Source organism: Erinaceus europaeus, chromosome 13 (assembly GCF_950295315.1).
Source record: "Erinaceus europaeus chromosome 13, mEriEur2.1, whole genome shotgun sequence".
Lineage (NCBI taxonomy): Eukaryota > Metazoa > Chordata > Mammalia > Eulipotyphla > Erinaceidae > Erinaceus > Erinaceus europaeus.
In genome coordinates, this window is record NC_080174.1 from 34,148,991 (window position 1) to 34,164,913 (window position 15,923).

Consider the following 15,923-nt stretch of genomic DNA (forward strand, 5'->3'; position numbering starts at 1 on the left):
TTTTCCCCAAAAGGTTAAGGGTTCAAATTCAACCCAGGATTGTAAAGATCAAGGACCACCACTCTATGTATGCCTTGTGTCAAATGTATGTGTGCCTTCAACATAATGATTCTAATACTGAAGTTGATAGCTTGCATTTGTCATTCTTCATGGCTCTCACAAGTAGAGTGGCTGACCAACCACATGTGGAGACTTCATCATTTCCTCCCACATGATCAAGGTGATCATTGCAAACTGTAAACTCTGAGACACTGAAGAGTATCTTGCTTCACACTGTCTTTCTTCCAGCTCTAGGAAAAAGGCAGCTCCATGATGAGTCAACACTCTGTTGAACCTAAGACAGATTTACATTTTTTCCTTTTTTATTGTCACCAGGGTTATTGCTGGGGCTAGATGCCTGAACAATTAATTTATCACTCCCAGTGGCATCCCCTCCCCCAACTTTTTGTCTTTATTTCTTTTACTTGATAGGAGAGAGAAAAACTGAGAGGGAAGGGCAGGTTAGAGAGGAAGAGAAAATGAGAGAGACTCGTAACACTGTTCACTGCTCATGAAGCTTCCTCCCTGCCAGAGGAGACAGGGGCCTTGAGCCTGGGTCCTGTACATGGCAATGAATGTGCTCAGCTGGGTCTGCCATCTTCATACCCCTTAGACTTTTAATTTTAAAGAAACATAGGCATGCTCATAAGAATAGCATTTTCCAAACATACTAACTCTCAGTCTGAAAAAAACATTGACTTGTGATGACAAAACACCAGATCACAAGTCAAATTTTGACTCTACTATAGAGCATTCTCCTTGAGCTCTAAATGGAAAGTCAATATTATTCGACAGCTGCCAGAGTACAATCCCATACCCCATGCTAGTCTATGCACACACTTAACAGAAAAACAGGCTTAATAGTTCTAGCTGCTGGAGTCACTGCTTGCTTAGATTCCTAATGATTGCCTCTTTCCACAGGTCACTTTCACCAGTCACTCAACAAATCGACTTCAAGTCATTTGGATTCTCCGTTTTTGTTTGGAATTTCAGAGAAGTTAGTGAAGAAACTCAGCATCAATCAAAAGGGATTTGGGATGACTTAGAGACGTTTAAGATAATTAGATATTTCCTATTTATGAAAAAAGCAAAGGTTGGTGTCACTAAGTTAAGATATGAGATATCCAGAGTATAGTCCACACAGGCTACAACGAGTTTCCACTTTCAGATTGTTTACTGACCATCAATGGGTAGATTGATGAGTGGGAGAAAGCCCTGCAAAAGGCATGCTCAGAATACATCAGTGCTGTGTATCTGAAGAATGCTGAATACCTCTGGAACTATATGAGATCCTGTTGTAAGTGCTCCAAGAGGGTGGGGAATGGTGTACACAGTAGAACACATACACTTGCAAGGACTCTCTGTGTGTATCTTTTTCTGTCACTTTCCATACCCCAGTACCCACCTGTAGAGGGGAAGTGTTGAAACAGTACTAGTACAGGTCTCTCTCCCTTTCAACCCCCCTTCCCTCTCAGTGGCTGCTGGGAGATGTGGATTTGTCATGTAGGCACTGAGCCCCACTGGTAACCCTGATGGCAATGAAGGAGGAGGAGGAGGAAGAGGAGGGTCTCCAAGAATAATTCCTCAGGGTTACCTGTGGAATGAAAGATGTCTTTATCACAGACAGAGGTGGTGAGAGATGCCTTGAGACTTTTCTCTTTTTGATTACTTACATTCATTTGACCCTGTGTCACCAGGAATTGGGACGATTTTAAAGCTTTTCCTTGCCAGAATTTCATTCCTATGTGCCAACTTTTCCATATGGAAAGAGACAGAGAAAGATACACACACACACACACACACACACATACATACATACACACACACACACAAACACACACACACCACAGCACTGAAACTTCCTTCAGTGCAGTAGGGGTCAGACTTGAACTTGGTTCCTAAGCATGGCAAAGTAGGTACAACTATCCAAGTTACATATTTTGCTTAACCCTAAAAGTTATTCTGTGTCAAGTCACAGGGTCGCTTGGATAGTTGAGACTTTAGAGACGACAAGAAAGGCAATGCTTTGCCAATATTCCCTTCTCTTAAGGATCTGAAGTGAACATAAAATCTATAACTAGGTTACTTAAAAGGAGAAAAAAGCTACAGATGTCCCAGCCTCCATCCACCTATTAATTCATTCATACATGCATGCATGCATGCAATATTTCATTGGTCCCCACCAGGGTTTCACTGGTCCTGAATGACTCCCCAGCACCCCACCACCACCACCCAAAGAAGAAGAGGCAAAGAAAGAGAGTGAGAGAAATCCCAGGAACAAAGCTTCTGCCAGTGTGCAAATGTGGTGGGAGTTGGCCTTGAATTTGGGTAAGGCACATAGCAAAGCAGTGCACTAACCAAGTAAGCTACTTTGCAGTCCATAGCCAACTTAACTAAATCTGTGGGTAGAGCTGTCTCCACAGGGAAGACCAGCTTCTAAGCTATGAGGGAGCTTGCCATAGGCATCAGATTTAATGTGGAGTGCCACTGTATTTACCCACCTATCAATCATTTGTCTGTCCATTGAAAAGTTCAACAGGTTATTTTTGAGCTCAATAAGTACCTAGCTTTACCTAGTAAAAATGAATAATTTCAACTGGACCTCAAATGGCCATTTTCCTGCTGGGGGAAGGGGGAAATAATCGCTCTAACCTAGGAGGGTTTTTTCAAGATGTAGCAGTTTGCATGAATCCTTATCAAGATTTGCCTTGATGTTTCCAGAAAGCATTATTCATAGTCTTCCTTCTTTTCCAAGGCTCTGACCTTGCTGACCTGAGCTTCCTCCCCACTGATTTTCCTTCCTTTCTGTAGACTCCCTTCTCTGTATTCTAGTCTTTAATCCAAACATGGGACCCAGCTGGGTATGCTGTGTGTGTGTGGGGGGGGGGTGAGAGAGGGAGAGGGACAGAATGAATAAATAGATAAAGATCTGGAGCAGAAACTGTTGGATCTCCACTGAGGAGTCATAAAATAAACACTGAGAAAGCCTCAGAAAGGAAAACTGGGAACTGAACCAAGGGCTTTGGACCAGGCTCCTGGGACCAGAGTGATGTGGCTCCATCAAGTGGATGAGATAAAGATGTCTATAGAAAACCACGACCGCCGCCACCACAACCCTGCTAGGGTCCCTGGGGGTTGGGAGGCTGATGCGGGCTGGGGGACCTTTTCTGCTGAAGAAGCGGCTGGGGCTTGTTGGGAGGTTAGCAATTCACTGTGATAAATGTAAAGACCAATTAAGATTTGATCTGCGCACACCGGAGGCAGACAACTGCTGATAGTGGAACCAATTAACGAGCATGTTCCCTAATTCTTGCCCTGGCCGCAGGGAGCACCGCGGCTCCCCAGGCGCCCCTCGCCTGTGCGCCCTCGCCTGTGCGCCCTGCGCCCCGCACCCGGTCCGGGAGGAGGCGTCCTTCCCAGAGAGGAGGTGCGAGGAGCTGGCCCCTGGCGGCTGGGGAGGGGGCGCCCTGGGCAGCCGGTGGGGAGCCAGCCGCCCACAGAGCCCAACTGTTGGCAGCCAGGCCGGGCGGGAGGGGCTGGCTGGAGTGGTCTGCACCAGGAGTGGGTGGCAGGGGTAGCCGGGGCCGCAGAAGGTACCCAACGCAAAGCCACTCGGGGCCCCGAGGGCGAAGGACAGGTGTCCACGGGGCCGCAGGTACCAAACGGCTAGGGGACTGCGTGGCGAGGTCTCTAGCCCGGGCTCGGCTCGCTGTCGCCACCGCGGCGACTGTCTGGGTGGGAGAAGCGTGCTCCGGTCTCTCCCCACCCACCCCAATTCCCGGGGACTGGGCCTGCTGCCCCAGACGTGACCTCTGCGCGAGGTGTGGGTGCAGCGCGCTGCTCGGGCGCGCCTGATTGATGGACCCGAGGTCGAGGGCGGTGCTAGCATGACTCCTTTCTTGGCTCCGCCAGTGTGTGAGGGCATGCAGGGCGGAGAGCAGGGTCAAGGCATCGGGCGCCCCCCGGGGAGCTAGACGGCGGCGGAGGGAGTGGGTGGCGTGGGCCGGAGAGGCCGGTCCCCTCTGGCCCCGGGGCTGGCGCCGCCGCCGCGGTGAGTCTCCCGCGTCCGCAAAGTTTGGAGCTGCAGGCGCCGCTCTGCGTGCAGGTCCCTCCCCGCGCACTTCCCTCGGCGGGGTCTGTGCAGCCTCCGCTGCCAGGGCAGGACAAAGGCTCATTAACACGTGATGGGACCGCGCTTCATAAATGGGACCCGAGCTGGAGGGAGCCCGAGCCAGAGCGGAGCGCGAGCCCACGGGGAGGAGGGGAGCGCGAGAGTGGGGCGAGGCCGTGGGCGCCTGGACAGGCGGAGAGGAGCTGCCCCTTGCTGAGGTGGGGCGAGCGGAAGGACCCAGCGCACAGCCTGGGAAGGGGCGAGGCTGCCCGCGGCGGCGGCAGCCGCGGCGGCGCAGGGGGGGGCGCCAGTCCCGGCCACAGTCACTGGCGGGCGCTGCGGAGAGGGGACGCAGACACGCGGGCTGCACCGACTGACAGACTTACTGACCGACCAACGGAAGCACTCCCCGCTCCACCCATCCTGCCTAGTCCGCATCCAGGCGCCACCTCCCACCCGCTACTCCCTTGACCATCCCTTCCTTCTCCGCTTCTTTTTCCGCCTCCACCTCTTTGGGGCTCCAGTGGCGCCTGTGCCTTCCCCTGGCCCAGGCGGGGCGCCTTGGCTCCCTCCTTGCGCAGCTCTCCAGAGTCTGGGGGGAATTTTCGTTCTGGCAGAGAAACAGCTCCTGCTCCAGGCTAGAGGTGCCAAGGGAGCTTCTCCCCGGAGGATCAGGGGATGCAAAGGGTAAGACCTGCAGAGTTGCATTTGGAAATACTTTTTTTTCCCCTGCTTCCCGCCCTCTAGAGTGCTGGCCAGTGTGCCCCTAAGTGTCCTTCGTGGAGTTCTGACTTCCTGTGAGCGAGTCTTGCGTTGGTGTTTACTTAACTGTAGAGTTCCCAGACTGTTAGCTGTCGTCTGCACTACATCTGGAGGTTTCTGCCACCGAGTAGTTATTGGATGTATGTGCACCTGTCTCTATGCCCTGGTGTCTGTTTGTAGAAAAACGTGTGCTTGTGCGTGTTTGGAAAACAGGCGCGTGAGTTGCTGCTTAATGCCTATTAACCATATCAGCAGCCCAGTCCTCCCAGAGAAATACATTCTTCTCTGCTCAAGAGTAGAAACTGTCTAAAGTAAAATATGGAACGTCAGATAAAGACGTGCATGTCAAATAATAAACTTTTACTATAGGAAATACAGTGCCAGGGCCGCTCTTCTTTGAGGGAAAATAAACATCCACTTAACTGTCATCTAAACGTGTTGATGAAACCATTTTTGCTTAGAGATAGCCGTTAGGTGAATAAAGTCGTTATTGTGTTTTTAAAAGACCTGTGTTTTCTGAGGCTCAAGTCATCTATGGAGCTCTTTCTGGACGCAATTGTAGTTACTGTGATAGATGTCAGACACTGTCATTTGACCATTTGAAAGTTTTAAAGCAACATGGATGTTTCCAGTTTACGTTTTAAATTACATCTATGAGAAAAAATTAGTAACCTGTTAATCGTCCTGTTTTCTCCTTCCTTTAAGTGAGTTCCATTCTTGCCTTTGTTGTTGCTTTCTTGATAAATTAATTATTCTCAGGCATTTAATCCAGTAAGAGATTACAATAGATCTACTGGCTTTAAAGGTGTTGATCTCTGTGGTTCCATAAGTTCTCCTCATTTTTATTACCAAGTTAGTCTTTTTAGAACAATGGGGGAAATGCAATTTCTGAGCAGAAACTCGGTGGACAGTGAGTATCAGTCGGTGACCACAGCCATCAATCTATTTTGCAGACTATTGAGAAGCTTAGAGCAACCAGCCTTTAAGGTTCCCATAGGATTTCATCTGATTTAAAGTGTTGCTTTTCTAATCCCACTCTGCTGACAGTTTGCAAGGGAAGATACACTGATTGATTTTTCTGTTCCTGTTTCCCTGGTACTCCTTCCTTTTATATCCATTTAAGAGTAATTTTTACCTAACTAAAAAACAACATACAATTTCTTAAGTGAGACAAATTATTTTTTCTGACTCTGTTCACTCAGGAGCAGAGCCCATGCACCCCAAAATTTTAAACATTGCATACTTCAGACAGTAATTTACAGACACAATAGCAGTTGCTGTAGCAGGACAAGAGGCTTGACAGTGGGTAGATTTTTTTTTTTTTTTAAAGCAACTAATCCATTTTAGATGATCAAGAAAACTTACTGTAAATGGGCTTTTTTTTTTTTTTTTTTTTTTTGCTGTTGTTCCAAAGATGCCTACCACTCCAGCATAGAGCAGTCTTGGCTAGGTATGTATCAAGTGTCAGAGGGGGAGGAAGGGGAGAGATTTCATTGTGTTCCTAAACTCCCTGTGGGAGTAAGATAGTGTCACAAGGGGGAAATGGCTCTTTGAGCTTTCAAAAATAAAATGACTGTGCTTGCATACTGCCTGCTAGGAAGGAAAATGGGGTATTTATTTGTCCCCTTCCCCCAGTTTTAATGACTAACACTAGTATATACTGCATGTATAAAGAAGTGTTATACTGACTGCCTTTAAAAAGCCTATAGGTGATATTATTTAAGTTGGCATGTAAAGTTTTAAATTCTGGTGGCAATCCCTTTTCCTGGATTGAAGTGGCCTTTGCTTTGTTATGTCCTATTTTCTGTCTTTTTTCCATTACCCTTTTCCCCAGTGGACAATATGCCTCTGTCTCGCCTGTGAGATTGCTCTTCTCTAATAAGCCTAGCTACAGGATCAGTGTGTTCTTTTTGGCATTTCAAAATGTTAAAATAGTGAAATTGTTAAATGTTACAGATGAAGCTGCTGGGGCTACAGTCCTCTGGGTGAACCACTTATTTGTGGCATTATTGAAGTCTATTCCAAAAGGAAACTCCTTGAGTTGATTTACCTCTTTCTCTCAAGAAAGCAGCAGCCCCATTGAGTATGTTGACAAGTGTTCAGTTTGCAGTATCAGTGTATTAATTACTAAGGCAGAGCCTGAACAACTATTTCAAAACAATCATATGTGTTTGTTCTTTGCTTTGACTTATAATGAATATAAGCCACCAGGAAATTGAGACAAGTTCTCCAGCTATATTGCCTATTTATGTTTGGAATCAGAATTGTGATATTTCATTGTATAAGAATAAGCTATTATGAAATGAAACTTATAATAGCAGCTTATAGTTTACCACGCTCACCAAATGTTTCTTCCCAGAAAACAGTTGGCCTCATAAGGAGAGAGATTATTTCCCATAATTAGCTCTCCAGGAATTTTGCAAAATAAATAAATAAATTGAATTTATTCACACAAAATGAGTAAAAGCAGATTTGGTTACAGTGTCTTGAATTTGTTTAGTAAGATGGAGCCTGTCCTTTAAGTAACTGACTGTTATTCTTTGAGTAATTATGTTAGCTGAGTTACATGAAGAACAGATGAGAGCTTTCACTCCTGCTAAAAAGGATGCCTTGTCTCCACCAGTGTAAGTCTCTCTCTTCTATGTTTGCATTCATCATTTTCTAATTGAACTGACAAATTGGTTAGAGTGAAACTAGCCTTTGGTTTAAATAATTAATAATTCTGTCTTTGATGCTGAAACAACCTGGACCCAATATTGTTTGTAAAATAGTACTAGAAACAGGTTCAGAGATTGCACACACCTATTATTTTGAAGTACCACAAGCCCTGCTAATCTTTTCGGTATTGATTGAAGATTACTAGCAGAACTAATGGATAAGAGGAAATCAAAGCCACTTTATGTACTTTGTGTTTGCAAAATATTAACTTTCTAACCCCCTCCCTAATTGCTAACTCCCTCTTATTCCTGCTCTCATATTAGTGTTAACTTTGTATTAAAACTGCAGGAATGTTGTTTTTTAAGGGATTGGGGAATTCGGCACTCTACTACTAAATTGCTATTTAGTGTTTTGCTAACTAATTCACTTAATCTGCATAGTTTTAAATTATATTGCATTGCATTTATATAATATGGAAAAATTTAGTTTTCTCTCCAAAATAGTTTCTGGACTAATAGAAACATTAAATGTCTTTGAGGACAAGTATAATGCCAAGTTATAATTACATAATATACCTACTGCATGATTTGAGATGATTAAATGTATAAACAAACTTTGATACATATGTATGAACTATCATTTTCATAAATTATATCATGGATGAAATAAAATTTAAGCATAGTACCTACATGTATGTGTTTTAATATATGATTCATATTTTAAGGTGCATACTACAGATTTGAATAACTGTCCAAATTCCAGGCAGTTGTACAGATGGATGCTGAAAACCCATGGCAAGAATTATTCACCTTGAATCAAAACAAGGCTGTTCCTATTTTGTAGGTCAGGTAGAAATCTGTTCCAATTCCATGTGTTCTTAGACTTTTGCAAATATGCCAAGATGGGCATAGTCACATTAGATTCTAGTTTTGTCAGAAATAGTGATTGCTAAGTCTAACACAGTTGCCACCTGCCTTGCTATTTGTTGTTTTTGGAAAGAAAGTTTGAAGAAAATATACAAAGTTTTGTTACCATGTCACAAAACGTAGATTAACATTGTAGTCCAGGAGGTGGCACAGTAGTAAAGCTTTGGATTCTTGAGCATGAGGTCCCGAGTTCAATCCCTGGCAGTACATGTGCCAGAGTGATGTCTGGTTTTTTATCTGTCCTCCTTTCTTTCTCATAAATCTTAAAAAAAAAAAAAAAAAGGTATACCATACTATAAACCTACAAGTAAGTCTGTAGGAAATGAGAGGGGAGGGAAAGATATTTTTAGTCATTTTTTGCTGCCCTTCTTGGTAGTAGTCAATGGTTTGACATTAGAAGAAGAATTTCTAGCTCTTACAAACTCTCGGCATGGATAATAGCTATGCTTATGACCTATCAGTAATAATAGGTCAAAGCCATCACATAAAGTAATCAACATCATTACCTCAAATTCTTAACGTAAAATATTTACTAAAACCTTTTCTGGGTTTTATTTCTTCATGGCACAAGGTTCTGTGAAGAGAATAAATATTCCTTTTTCTAAGACATTTTGAAACACATCTTTAATGTGTACTATATCCTTAAAGTCCTTTCCATCTAGTTACTAATTAATAACTTTGGGATATTCTCTAGTTCCAAATATTCACTTGGTCAAGCTAATTTCAGTTTATTTCATTTATTTATATATGTATTGGATAGACACAGAGAGAAATTGAGAGGGAAGGGGGAGGTTGAGACGAGAGAGAGAGAGGCATCTGCAGCACTGCTTTACCCTTGGTGAAGCTTTCCCTTTGCAGGTAGGGACCAGGGAGTTGAACATTAGTGTTGGTACATTGGAACACATATGCTCTACCAGGTGAACCACCACCTGGCTCCAAGCAAGTTAATTTTACAATTTAGTGTGAATGAAATTCTTGGGTTTCATAGTTGTGCTCATGTGGATTTTTTTGAGGAAACAATTGTTTACTCACCAAAACTGAGCAAGTGGGCCTGGAAGAGTTATAGCAGTTATCCTGGAATACTATGGAGCTCCAGCTGGAGAAATGTTCACACCTGCACTTTAGGAAAGCTCTCAGAGTTCAGCTCTGTTTGTCTATTTGTATTTTGTTTTTGAATATGTGAGTTGAGATAGGAATCAACATTTTTTAATCAACACATATTTTTAATACCATCGTGGTCTGATTATTACAGTCTGAATTCTTAAATGTTTCCTAATGTACACTTTGCATTTTTTCAATATAAAAAGATATTAAGTTCTTTTTCTCTAAAACAAAGGACAAATCATTTTTCCCTAAGAAGACACTATTTTGTTATCTGATATCCCATTTTCCACTCTAATTTGGATTCTTAAGTTTTTAGACTTTGGATTTGTTGACTAGAAATTTGAAATGTTTGGCTTGATTCTTTACCACCATTGTCAATTCTGAAGCACATTAAATTTTTTGCTTTAACTTTCAAAGATAAAGTGCAGTTTCTCAATCTGACAGTGCAATATCTCTTATTTAAATTTCTACTAACAAATTTCATGCTGTTTATTTTTAAAGAAAAGCAGAGGCATTTTTTCAAAGATGTGCCAGGCAATCTGTTGTGGCAGTTGAATATACTGATGAATGCTTTCACAAACCATGTATGTCAGTAATATATGTATATATGTTATATAATTAAGATAAAATATACTTAGGAAATAATGTTTTCAAAGTTTGTGTTTAAAAAGTCAAGTCCCTCTCATTCTTTTTGACCAGATATTCACAGATGAAATTCAAATTAGTATGAGTCATGCAAATCAAGTTGGGAGGACTTTTAGATTTAAGTGAATAAATTCTAATGTGACATTTTTATTTTTTACTTTTACATTTGAATATTTACACAAACTTTCTAACATTGATTTCTGTTGGTTAGGAAGCCAACATATGTTAGTTTAATATAGCAATTAATTCATTGTCATAGAAAAGAAGAATTTGTCTCTCGTTTCCTTTGAACACATCTGTGTTTAAAAATAAATCAACTTGGGGATTGGGTGGTAGTGCAGTGGGTTAAGCACATGTGGCACAAAGCGCAAGGACTGGTGGAAGGATCCTGGCTCAAGCCCCCAGCTCCCCATCTGCAGGGGAGTTGCTTCACAGGCGGTGAAGCAAGTCTGCAGGTGTCTCTCGTTCTCTCCCCCTCTATATCTACCCCTCCTCACTCCATTTCTTTCTGTCCTATCCAACAACGGCATCAATAATAACTACAACAGTAAAACAACAAGGGCAACAAAATTAAATTAATAGATATTAAAAATAAATAAATAATTTGACCTGTTGCAAGAGGAACTTAATGCCACTATGATGTGAGTGCTTAGGTTTATTCCAGTGTAGCATGCTAAATGGACCAGATTGTCAATTCATTTCAGTGCAGAGCTACCAGAATTTGTAAATCTTTTTTCTAGCTCTGAACAAGTTGTAGTGAGCAAGCAGTATTCATGTGGAGGAAAAAGGAAAAGTAAACACATTCACACATAAGCAGAGTAAGCAGAAGATTGTCCAAAGCATTTAGTATCTTTGCATATTTGGGGAAAGACTTTGGTAGGCATACAATTACTTTTGGAAATTATATCTAACTTATACAACAACATAGAGGGGGCACTTTTGGATGATTTTAGTCCCCAGCTAAGGAAACTAATTATGAGTAATCTATGATCCATTTTTATTGATAAAATAATTAGACAGGGAACAGCCTGCCCAGAATCACACATTTAGGTGCTCTGGGATACATATTCATATATGTATAACTTTTAAGTAATTTTGAAAGATACTTGGCAGCTGGCTATAAGCAGTGTGAATTGCATAATTGCCAGGGTAATTCTGTAAGATAATGTGAGTGGATGTGCATTATATAGGCCTACTACAAAATTTCCATTCCAGTGTTTTGTTTTCTGGGTTCAGGTCTATGATATTTATGGTGTGGAGAAAAAAAAAAACAAGCAGAAGCATATATAGCTTAAAAAATTAAGCTGGAATGTTGTTTTTACTTTTTTATTTCATCCTTTATGCTCAGTAATCATGGGTTCCTTCACAGTTGTATTCAAAGACATGGGTACAGGTCTGTAAGACTGTGTACTGTTTGTAAATAGATTAGGAGAAAATAGTGTGTGGGGGGTAATAATTTATGTCTTTGTCCTAAGCAACTACTTATTCTATCTTAAGGTACTTTGCAGCTAAGCATATGACAATTACATTTCCTGAAAAAAGTACAGGGAAAACTTGAATTGTAGGTTGGAAAATGTTGAGTAGTTCCTCATTCTTTACACTTATTTTCTTTCTTTTTTTTAAAAAAAATATTTATTTAATTTATTTATAATAGGATAGAGACAGAGAGAAATTGAAGGGGAGATAGAGAGGGAGAGAGACAGAGAGACACCTGCAGCACTACTACTCATGAGGCTTTCTCCCTGCAGGTGGGGACCAGGTCCTTGAACCCGGATCCCTGTGCACTACTGTAATGTGAGTGCTTAACCAGGTGGACCACTGCCTGCCCCCCCACACACTTATTTTCAAGATAGACTACTATAATCAGATGGAATTTCTATTTAAAAAGAGCTTTTATTAGTGTTTTAATAATGATTGACATGACTGTAGGATAAGAGGGGTACAATTCCCACTACCAGAGTTCCATATCCCATCCTCCATTTGAAACTTCCATAATTTTTTATCCCTCTGGGAGTATGGACTAAAGATCTTTATGGGAGGTCATGCTTCTTTAATTGCTTCTCTGCTGGACATGGATATTGACAGATCAATTCATACCTGCAGCCTTTTTCTATCTTTATTATTATTATTATTTTAATTTATAAAAATAAAACATTCACTAAACCATAGGATAAGAGGGGTACAACTCCACACAATTCCTACCACCAGAACGCCATATCCCATCCCCTCCCCTGATAGCTTTCCTATTCTTTAACCCTCTGGGAATATGGACCCAAGGGCATTATGGGATGCAAAAGGGAAGGCCTGGTTTCTGGAATTGCTTACTCATTGAACATGGTTGTTGACTGGTCGATCCATAACAACTGTCTCTCTCTTTCCCTTTTGGGGCAGGGCTCTGGGGAAGTGGAGCTCCAGGACATATTGGTGGGGTTGTCTGTTCATGGAAATCTGGTCGGCATCATACTAGCATCTGGAACCTGGTGGTTGAAAAGAGAGTTAACATACAAAGCCAAACAATTTTTTTTTTTACTAATCATGAACCTAAAGGCTGGAATAGTGCAGATGAAGAGTTGAAGTGTCCTCCATTTTGTAGGTAGCTAGTAGGCATATTTTAGTTATATTTCAAGGGGCCTGTGGCTATACTAGTTTTTTTCTTTTCCTGAGCCTGAAATCTGATGCTGGTGTATCCAAGTTACTGTCTGGAGAGATGATGTCTTGGCTGGAAAACGGACCAGAAAGCTGGATCAGGGAAGAGAGTAGCTCCCTAATATGGGAAAGGGGTATAAATATTGTTGACCATAAGCCCCATCGATTTGATCTGATCTGGGGCCCATATTCAGCTTAGGAGCCTATGTGACCTCTGCATCCCTGTAGATCTGAGCTCACATTCTGTGGTCATGAGTGGGAACATTCCAAGCTGCCCCAATATCAGGACTCATCTTCCTTGGGTGTAGCACAGAGTATATTGTCCATCCTACCTTCAGAGGATGGAACATTCTCTACCGTTGTTGATCCAAGTTGAGGGCAAGATCCTTTGAGGACCCACATGGGTCTATTGTTGTTCCTGATAGAGATGACTGATAACAATGGAGAGAGGGATTTATTCGAAGTCTAGGCCCATCTTATCATAGATCATTCTTAGTTTCTCCTGCCATTTAATCTTTTTCATAGGACTCCATAATCTTTAACACTTTAGCTTTGTCCTAAATCCTGTAATTGTATCACAGAAACCCTAGGTTTGACCTTGAATGAATAAAATAGAACTATCTCATGGTTTCATGGCATTAAAATTCTGTGCTTGCTTCCAATTTGCATATTCCTTAATCATAACTACATTTTGAAAGCTCTTATCTTTACTAAAACTTACTTCTTCTAGTTTTATTGATATGTAATTATTTTCATTTTAAAAGTTTATTTTTTCTGTTTATAACATACTGTTAGTATGCACTACTTTTAAAAAATTTTCATTTCAACTATTAAGTATGCTTTTAAAACTTATTTTTGAAAAGAACACAATATTAAAAAGCTTTACTTACACAATATTAAGAACTTATTTTTAACTTATTCCAGAATGTGATAGAAGGGGAACTGAATTATTTACAAAGATATATTATCCTTGATATCCTTGAGTATTTTGACATTCACTTCTTTTGTGAAATACTCTATTCCATGCCCTGCAATAATAGAAAACATTTTTCTATACTTTTTCATTATAGAGTTTTGTGATTGATGCTGGTGATTTCATATTTGAAAATTGGAAATACAAATGTTTCATAAAATAGAAATTATTTGAACCCATTATTAGAATTGATTTGAAGCTTATGAGATGTTCCTTCTTACTTTTAACATTTTTGGCATAAATTTATCATTTAAAAAATATTTTTATTTATTATTGGACATAGAGAGAAATTGAGAGAGGTAGGGGAGGGAAAAAGACAGAGAGACACCTACAGCCCTGCTTCATTACAAAGCTTTCCCCCTGTATGTGGGGACTGGGGATTGAACATGGGTCCTTGCACACTATAATGTCTGTGCTCAACCTGATGTTCTGTCACCTGACACCCTCTTTTGTTTTTGATAGCATTACTTTTTTTTGTTTACTTCCCTTAGTTTCTTGAGGCAGAATTCCAAATATTACAGTTGTTTTTTATCAGTATATTAAACTTTTTCAATGTCCTTTCATCCCAGAAAAGCACTTATTTAGTTTTTGTAGCCAATAACCAATATACATTTTAATTTTAACCTGTCATAGCATATATTTTAATGATACTTTAATTAATTCATATGGAAAGTGCATGAGGTGTAGCATGAGGAGAATTTAGTTATTCAGCCAAAGCAAGCTCTGATCCTACTAGATAGAGTTAACAAATTAATTCCTGTAAGACTGATAAAAGTCACTTCATCTAGTGGTTAAAGCTCACATAATGTCTCTCCATAGTTGTTTTGCCAATACACTTGCACATGGACACATCATTTGGGAAAGATCAATGCATTTGATGAAAGGAGAGAGGCCATTGCAATCGTGATCTTCTATATAGCTTTTTAATGGTCTTCCAAGCATCTAATTAATATTAATTCAAGGTTGTGCATGTCAGAAGATCTTATTAAAAAGATATCATTATGTGGCTAACCCTTACAATTCACAGTACATATCTAAGCTAAACAAGGATTAAAATAAAAATCAAATACTTAATCTTTGCTCATAACTTCTACTTGCCGCAAATATAGCTTCTATTTTATACTGAGATAAATTATACTGGAATAAAAAGTTTTTGATATCTTTTATGTTACTTTATATGGGGTAAGTTTGATTTTTTTTCTCTTCAGATAAGGATTTATATGAGACAAAGAGTCAGGTTTAATTCTCTAGTAATCGGCTGGCTTTATGTCAATTAAAACTACCTATGGTTAAGACCAATCTCCCTGTAGAGAACTGCCATGTTGTTGATTCATCCTAAGATCAATTTAGTAGATAAGTAAATACTGGGTACCTACCATGGACAACTACTGCACAAGGGCATAAAAGGCAGGTCAATGCTTTCAAGATTCTGAAAGGTTTAGATATGAGGAAAGGTGCTACAGGATGACTCAATACCTACTTTGGGAGTAAATCTCAAAGCATACATAGAAACGGGGTTTACATAACCCACCACTATGTGATGACAAAATAACTTATTTTCATATCTCATTCCATCATAAATGGAACAGAAAGGACAGATGAATGGACTGGACTTTATAGGGTAGAGTGGAATGGAGAAGTTCTGTTACTCCTTGATAAATACTGATCACTCAGATGTGAGAAAGAGAGTATATATAGTAAAAACTATGAGGCATGTGAAGACCTAAAAGTTTTTATCCTTAACTTACATTGCTGAAGTAGAACAGCTTTGTGTTCTCTGGGCACAGATAAAGTACTAAAGTACTCTCTTGGTGGAGTACCGCTAACATTTGCAGAGTCTCTTCTTCCTTGATTCCAGTCTGGATCCTGGAGCAGTACCAAGATGAAATATCTTCCATCTTGGTTTAAGGAAACCACACTACTTACAAAAGGAAGCTGAGTGATTTAGAGTGAGTTGAGTTTCTCCATCTGTAGAATGAAGATATCTAACTTTTGTTTACTAGAAGCTAACATTTCTCATTCAAACCTGAAGAAAGTTCACTTTCCATTCTTTAACTTA

The 15,923-nt window shown here is 40.6% G+C and overlaps 1 protein-coding gene and 1 long non-coding RNA gene across 4 annotated transcripts in view; one reads left to right on the forward strand and one right to left on the reverse strand.

The window, feature by feature from the left end:
• The window catches only part of LOC132542723 (uncharacterized), a 392,193-nt gene that overhangs the window by 79,265 nt on the left and 297,005 nt on the right, over positions 1-15,923 (reverse strand). The window lies entirely within an intron of this gene.
• CNR1 (cannabinoid receptor 1) overlaps positions 3,993-15,923 on the forward strand; it is a 28,605-nt gene continuing 16,674 nt past the window's right edge. The window contains exons 1-2 of one of the 3 annotated variants that reach the window (XM_060205503.1): positions 3,993-4,837; positions 6,327-6,362. The gene's annotated coding sequence lies outside the window, so the exon portion shown is untranslated. The other 2 variants (XM_060205502.1, XM_060205504.1) reach the window with 2 other exon arrangements.